Here is an 8,660-nt window from a genome sequence, read left to right as displayed (position 1 = left end):
TCTTTTTAAAAAATATTCTTTGAACATATCTTATTAAACCCTGTTTGGAGAAATTAAAATCTAAATTTTAATCTAAGTCAAAATCAACAATTAATTTTAACCGCATAATTCGTGAGATCTATAACTTTTCTTCAAATTTTATTAAAATCTACTGAAAATTTGATTTTATCTACCAAACAGGCCCAATTAGGTGATAGCAACTAATAATTACAATTTGTTCAGTTAATAATATTGGATAAAAATTAAATTAAATATTGTTACCTATTTTTTCAAGTTGTTATTTAAAGAAAATATAGATCATATTAAAGAATAATAAAGTAGTTATTAAGTTTTATTTTTTAAAAAAGGCTTTAATTTATTATTTCAATTAATGGTATTTTGTTCTATTTAATATTTATAATGACACGGTTGTTAATATTTTTATTTTTTCCTTGCAAAATGTTTTTTTAGTATCAATAACTAAAATATAATATACAAAATGTAAAATTGTGAAATATAGTATGCGAAATATAAATTTATTTACTAAATTGTTTGTAATTTGATAACAAAATAATTCACAAGACAAATAAATGATATATTATAATAAAGGACATGTCATTGTCACATATTCTCGAAACATGAATCAACGGTCTTTTTTTTTATTTTATTTTTTTTTTAAGACTTTCAAACCGCTCTCATACAATTTCCATACAGCTAAGGGGCAATGGCCAACGGTCAAGAAAGAGATCGCCGCTCCATTACCAGAGCCAAATTCTTCGCCGTTTACTTCAGAATACGCCGCCGGTGGAGGAAGTTTCATTAATGGGTGCCTGAAAGCCTAATTTCTCCACTGCCCGCTGCTACTTCATATGGCACTGCCGCCGTTGGCCGAGGTATTCATGAATCAACGGTCCTTTCTTATTTTTTTATTTTTATTTTTTGAATTCTTAGACTTTCAAACTGTTCTCATACAACTTCCATACAGCTAATGGGCAATGGCCAACAGTCAAGAAAGAGATCACCGCTCCATTGCTTCGCCGTTTACTTCAGAATACGCCGCCAGTGGAGGAATTTCATTAATGGGTGCCTGAAAGCCTAATTTCTCCACTGCCCGCTGCCTACTTCATATGGCACTGCTGCCGTTGGCGGAGGTATTCATGGATCCCGGTAAGAAAACAACGGCAAAAATTGTCTGCGAGTAAGTCAGTTTGTTTAATCTATTACTATTATACTGTTGAATTCTATAAAAGATGTTATATGGGTATTTCTCGGAATTACATTATTGACTTTCAGGCCTACTTCTTTCTTGATATTAATATTGACTCACATACTTCAAATGTTGGATACCGATTCATCTTATCTGCGATTTTTCTGGGTTTTACTGTCCGCTGAGTAGTTTAATTGATTTACAGCAGACTCTGTTTCAGTTTGAGTGGATTCATTTTTTTCCCAACAAATTCTTATTTGGGTCTTTCTTGGGTTGTTAGATATAGACGTACCTTTTAATTTTTATTATGGAAGTATTTGAATTATGCCCTAGAATTTTGTGATTTTTTTTCTTTTATGGTAACTGTGATTTTCTTTTGATTTATTACTTTTATTCCTCTGATTCAATTTGTGAGAGTTGTTGCTTGTGAGGGAATGATAGTTTTCTTGTAGTCTTTTGTTTTCCGTGGATATAATTTGGTTACATTTACTAAGTGAGTTTTCATTTTGATGATTGATTTGCTGTGGTCTTTGTTCTCAATTGTTTGTAATCAATATACAAATTCCCTCTTATACTTTGGATTGCTGTCCATTTTGAGTTTCTTTATGTTGTTGAGTTGTGTAGTGTTGCCGTTGGATTTAACTCGGTTGCATTTATTTACTGATTGGTCATTTGATGATCAATTCATTGTGGTCTTTTTTTCCCAATGTATTTGGCTGGTTTGTTGAGATGTTTTGTGTTGTTCGTGGACGTAATTAATTATTTTTTTATTTTTTCATTTTTTTTGCATTTACTTGGCGATTGTTCATTTTGATTATCAATTCATTGTGATTTTTGTTTACCAATGTATTTGGCTGGTTTGTTGAGATGCTCCAATTTTTCGTCGATCTAATTTGGTTGCATTTACTTTGTGAATTTTTCATTTCAATGATCAACTTATTGTGGTTTGTTTTACAATGTATTTGGCTTGTTGTGATGTTTTGTATTGTTCGTGGATGTAAATTTTTTTTCTCTACTTGGTGATTGCTCATTTTGATTGTCAGTTCATTGTCGTTTTTGTTTACAAATGTATTTGGTTGGTTTGTTGAGATGTGCTAATTGCCCGTCGATCTAATTGGGTTGCATTTGCTTTGTGAATTGTTCATTTTGATGATCAATTTATTGTGGTTTGTTTTACAATATATCTGGCTTGTTGAGATGTTTTGTATTGTTTGTGGATGCAACTTTTTTTAATTTTTAATTAATTTATTTTTTTGCTATTTGATGATTATTAATTCATTGTGATTTTCTGTTACCAATGTATATGGCTGGTTTGTTAAGATGTGCTAATTGTCCATCGATCTAATTTGGTAGCATTTACTTTGTGAGTTGTTCATTTTGATGATCAGTTTATTGTGGTTTGTTTTACAATGTATTTGGCTTGTGTTGAGATGTGTTGTGTGTTCGTTGATTTAATATTGTTGCATTTACTTGGTAATCTGTTCATTTAGATTCAATCCATCACGATTTTTGTTTCCATTGTATATGGGGCTGGTTTGTTGAGGTGTGTTAGTTGCACGTGAATCTAATTTAGTTGCATTTACTCAGTGATTGGTCTTTTTGATGATCAATTCATTGTGGTTTGTTTTACAATGTATTTGGCTGGTTTGTTGAGATGTGATATATGTGGATTTAATTTGATTGTTCATTTTGATGACTGATTCATCGTGATTTTGGTTTTCCAATGTAATTGGATTGTTCATTTTAATTTGATTGCTTGTTTTAATTTTTGATATATTGTGGCTCAATATATATTTCTGGGTTTCTTTTCCATATGGTCATAATGATCTAACAGGTTTATCATTTTGTATGAGGTGGAAACTTTATTCTCATATGAGGTGAAAAGTTTGCCAGATGCTTTGTATTGGCAATCATTGTGATTGGCTTACAAATTGGATAGCCTGTATTTTGCTCATGAAGCTTCATTTGCTAACATAGATTGGGAAACAAAATTGCCTATAAATACTAGACTTATCTTTTCAGGTACACACACATTAACACATTATTCTAGAATATTATATTATTTCATGTACCATGTTCCCCAAGCCTCACAACCCTATGATGGTCCCCAGACCCATCCTATACAGTCCAGTCCCCCACAATTTTGCATTTCTAAACTCATGAGAATTTTCAGCATTTGTTTTACTTACGAGTCCAATCTGGCCTTTTATTTCTCCACAATTTTCAGCTTGTTTAATGAAATTAGCTTCTTGTATTTGTTAAAGGCATCCTAAGCTTCTTTTTATTATGTGATTGCTGCGGCTTCTATGAAGCAAATAATAGTTGCAAAGTGATATAAAGTGATCGGTACAAAACGACTTTGTTTATGTGATTGATTTCTTTCAAAGCGCGAACCACATTTTTATTCTTCGGTGTTCTTAATTTTTGGTTCCACAAATTTAATTAGTTGTTGAAATATATAAAATAGTACAATGAAAATGTTTAGCTTGTTATGTTGCTAGAAGAAATGATCTAATACTTACTGAAATCTACTTAAAATTACTAGGGTTACTGAATTATGCTTGTTCTATTGCACATGACATATAAATTTTAATTTAAGATAAGATTCATGTTTTGCCTAAATAAAAGTCTAAAACGTTATTACTATATCATACCATATATATCTTTATGTTCGTCTTCCCTTTTCTACTTGTCTGCTATAGTCACCCCTGTACACCTGATGGACTAGTAAAATTTTAACCCATTAAGTTAATTTGAAAAGCTAACAACCGCCAAAATGAACTCATAGTTTAAACATCGAACTAACATAACTATAATAGTAAGAATTAGGAAGTATTTCAAAAAAAACTTCAACATACCCTTCCGAGAGACGAGAGTGAGAGGCGGAGTTATGGCAGATAGCAATTTTAAACAGATGCAGTAAAGTTTTTTATTACTTTTTTCTTCTTTCTGTTCATTTTTAGTAAATTTCTGATTTTTTTACTTCTAATGGTTTACCATTTGTCAAGCATTCTATTTCTTTTACAAGGAGGCAGGTCACCTAGCTCTGTTATACAGTCTTAAAGGACTATTTCGATTTCAAACCACTGTCCACTTTTATCAAATTTCTGAAAAATTATTGTGTTTCTCTAACTGCTTATCATTTGTCAGAGAAATGTATTTTCTTTGACAGGTAGGACATACGGCTCATTCATACAGCCCTGAAGAATGTTTTGCTGCATGTAGCCTTTTCTAAGGTTTGCAGCTTTTGCTTGTGAGTTTTGAATTTGAAGATTGTGAATTCTATTTTACTCTTCTTAATTTAGAAATGACTTGCCTATTTGAGCTTGGAGTATGGAGAAATTGTCAATCGTTTTTCTAATTTATAATCGAGTAATATCTTGTTTTGTAGCATGAGTCACAGTTGGCAATAGCAAGTTTAATCGATGATCATAGAGTGTTTAATCTTCCTTTCATGTCTTTGTAGTTAAGAGACAAGTTTCATTATGTTAACAATTATTTCTATTTTAGAGGATTTAGATTCATGACATGGTTATTCATTCTTCTAACAAATGCTATATTTGGCAGACTTTTGTTGGAAGGTTTGGCAGATGTTGATATTGATGATCATTGCAAGTCTTTCAAGATTAGGTTGATTTATTGAATAGTTGGATTTTGCTCATGAAGCTTTATCTACTCCAGCACATTGGGAAACAAAATCGCCAGTAAGACCCCTGTAGCGACCCCAGCCCTCCACTCTCCACAGTCCCATTTCACAACCTACCAAAATATTGCAGAGTTGCAGTTCCAAACCTTGTTCCTTTTTAGTAAATTTCTGAAAAATTATTTTTCTATTCTCTTTATAATTTGTCAGAGCATTATATTTTTTTGACAGGCTTGTTCATACAGCCCTAAAGAGTGTTTTGCTATGTCCAAATGTATTTATCTGCATTTAGATCCTAGCATTTTATTAGGGACAAAGAAGATTAGCTCAATTCCTTCCTTACATACGCTAGGTATATTTTTTGCTTCTGTTTAGCTCAGTGGCTGCTCCTAAACTCAATTAGGTCACAAGGGCACGAAATCCTCTTCCCAGAAAGAACCAAAAGAGAACTTCCATTGGTAAAACTAAAGGAAAAGTAGGACCTTCTCTGTGACTTTTGATGAAGAAGGACATGGAATCCATTTTGACTCCGAAATATCATCAGATGGAGATGACCTATTTGCTAATGATATTCTCTAAGGACGTGAAGATGAAGATACTGTGGTCCTTGCCACGTTAGGATCCTAGGAGTTTCAATAGGTATTATCTTAACGTAATTGTAGTTTTCCATTTTAAGGAAAATTCAGATGTAGAATTAGATTGTGATGCATCTGATATTGAGAAGTAAGCAAAGGCTATTGATAAGGAAAAGGCCAGCAAAAGCTGAATTACAACTCAACATCAAAGAAGAAGATGACGTGTTCAGATTGCCAAGGGAGGTAAAGTTCATCAATGCGTTTGGTTTCTGCTCAGAATTTATAGATATAAATTGGCGAAACCTTTTGTTATGTTAAGCTGTATTTTTTCCACAATAATATGGGAGCTCAAAGAAGAAGCGCACACAGACCATTGAAGCTTCAATCCCCCGGAAAGATATCCTGCGGCCAGACATAAATTTGTAACTACTTTCCTCCATTATCCTTAAACCTGAAAAGCTGGGTTGACTTTATTGCCTGGTCTATTGAGAAAGATTACTTTTTGGCCAAGAAGTTGATAGCGAGATCTCAAATCAATTTATTGGTCTTATGGCATGAAATTCCACCAGGAATGGAAGAAATTGCCCCAGCTTTTTTAGTCGAATTCTTTCTTATTTTGCTGTTCGGCCAGGGAAAGAGGATGATCTCGTTTGCCTTATCTCGTGCAATATGTATGGTCTTGGACCATCAATAATGATTTTTCTTTAGAATTCGGCTATTTGATTGATCCACTTACTTATATTATGTCAATTTTCCAATCGATTGTTCTGCAATAATACTTATAGCTTCTCCTAATTCAACCAGGTCGCCATGGAGAGTAAATTTTTCTTTCTTGTTGGATTTCTACTTTCTTTCCTTTAAAATAGTTCAAGATCATACTATAGATACCATGAGTTTCCAATTGAAGCTTAGATTGAGGTGATTTATCTATTCCAAGAGCAGGGCTCTTTTCTTTTCCTCTTTGGTGTTTTTATATAGCACTTTTGGAGGAATTTTGTAGTCTTTCTTCTGTTGTTTCCAGTTGTTGGACTTAATAAAATTAATGAAGGTTTAGAGAAATTGACAAATTAAGTAATATGTATATACGTTCTTTATGCTTTGTCTTACGTTCTTTTTACCCTACATGTAGCATCTTGTTTAAATATTTTCCTATTGATGGAATTCAGACTCGTAGATGGGACTTGGTTGGTGACCTTGTTCTCTGACCAGAGGAGTCAATCTTGATTGTTTCACAAAATGGTCAAAAGTAGGTCTATGTTTGTAATACTTTAACTTTTGATTTTATTTGATTTGATAGTCAATTGACAACAATTGTGAATTTTGTAGGTTGGTTATGATTCATAAATGCCAACTAAGGCCACTCCAAAAATATTTGGCAATTATTTTACGGTATCTAAAACTCCTAGAGTTTATAATATAATACATTTTACGATATTGAAACATAAAGTTTGTTAAAAAGCTTTAAACTTCACCATGTTCTTTGACTAGAGAAGTCTGTACAACGAAATCTCGTGTATTAAAATATAAAAATCGTTACAAATTATATTTTGATAAATACAAGTGATGTTGACCTTCTTCTAATTGCAAAATTGTAAAATCCTCTGATTGATAATCTAAATATTTGAAGACGAAGGGCCATGTGATTTAAATCCTGCTCTTCAAGAATTTGTTGAAAATTTAATTTATCGAGACTTGACTTGTTCGGAACTTGAACTTCGGGGCTTGGACTTGAACTTGAATTTGATTTGATTTGAAAAAGACTTTGATCTCCTTGAACTTGGCGTGAACCTGTTTGATTCGAAGAAGATTTTAATCTACTTGGGGTTCACTAGATTTGGATTTGGGAGGAATTCTTCCATTCTTCTGGTCTTGAAATTTTTTCAGCACTTCGTGGCGTTCTCTGGATTTTTTTTTTTTGCTTGTTTTCTATGTCCCGTCTTATGGACCATTGGTCTTATTTATAGGAGAGGATTCGGGCTAATTTTGGTAATTATTCAATTATATTTAATTAAAAGAGATAATTGAGTAATTATAATTTTATTTATTTGTTTGTTTATTTATTTAAAATGTGGTATGAGCTTTTGGGATTTTATGAATTTTAGTAGAGTTAAGATTTAATTGGGCTAATGATTTAAATCGACCCAATTCATTTTATTTTATTTACTTATTATTATTTTTTTTTATGTTTACAAATGTCCCCTCAAGATTTATTTATTTATTATGAAATAAATAAATTAATAAATCTTGATTTTCGATTTTTTTTTGATTTATTTGATTTTCACTTTTGTTTATTTCAAACATCTCAGTAGTAAATTAATACAGGTGAAAATTTTGAGAATAAAACGTGAATTTGATAAAAAAATTATCCTTTAAATTTGAGAATAATTTTTTTCCCGTCGAATTTTGATTATTTATTTATTTATTTTATAGACATATCAAATTTGATTTGAACAGGCTTTTTATATTTTGTGGTAAGTTGGGTTTGAATGAAGTCCGATACTTACCTATTTATATCAATGCATCATGATATTTGGAAATAAGTTGGTTAAATCTTGCAGACAGAGGTAAATAATTTTTTTTATTCTTTTACTCTCTCTCTCTCTCATTTTTTTTTTATGTTTTCTCTTTTTCTAATTTTTTTTTAAATTAATGGCTTCCGCCTGGCGGCGACCAAAGTCAACATTAACTTGTTTGGTTTTCACATAATTGATTCTATTTCTTTTTTTTTCTTTTTTTTTTTGTGTTATTAATTAACTTTTTGGGTTTTTCGTATCCCGGAAGCCATAAAATCAAACAAGTTTTGGTTTCTGCCACGGCAATGGCAGAAACCAAATTTGGTTCAATTTTTTTTTTTTTTTGTCTTTTTCGTTTCTTTTTACTTTTTTTTTTCGTTTCGTTCCTTTTCCTTTGGAATTTTTATTTTTTGGGTTTTGGAAAATGGAATGCTGAATTTCAATTTGGTTTCAAAACAATCTTTTCCATTTTTATTTTTTGTTTTTGCATTTTTTTAAATATATTTCCTAGTTTTGGCACGGCAGCGGAAAACCAGAGATTTTTTTTTATATATATATTTAATACTTTGGTTTTTGTTCCAATTCCAAGTTTCAATTCCAATTATTCTGCCGCCCTTAAATTATTATTATTATTGATTTATTTTGAATGTTTCTTCTTCTTCTTTTTTTTTTATACGTAACTTTTTATTTTTTTATTTCATTCTTCTTGTTCTTGTTCTAGTTCCTTTTTTTTTTTTTTTTGA

The 8,660-nt window shown here is 31.2% G+C and overlaps 1 long non-coding RNA gene across 1 annotated transcript; it reads left to right on the top strand.

Moving 5' to 3' along the window:
- Window positions 1–674: 674 nt before the first annotated feature.
- Window positions 675–6,415, top strand: LOC111390966. Its single transcript, XR_002702035.1, has 3 exons — window positions 675–872; window positions 965–4,439; window positions 4,754–6,415. It is a non-coding gene; the product is annotated as an uncharacterized LOC111390966 (long non-coding RNA).
- Window positions 6,416–8,660: the final 2,245 nt, after the last annotated feature.

This window comes from Olea europaea, unplaced genomic scaffold, assembly GCF_002742605.1.
Source record: "Olea europaea var. sylvestris unplaced genomic scaffold, O_europaea_v1 scaffold732, whole genome shotgun sequence".
Classification (NCBI taxonomy): Eukaryota; Viridiplantae; Streptophyta; class Magnoliopsida; order Lamiales; family Oleaceae; genus Olea; species Olea europaea.
The sequence above is the reverse complement of the archived record's forward strand: the minus strand, read 5'-3'. Positions and strand labels throughout refer to the sequence as shown.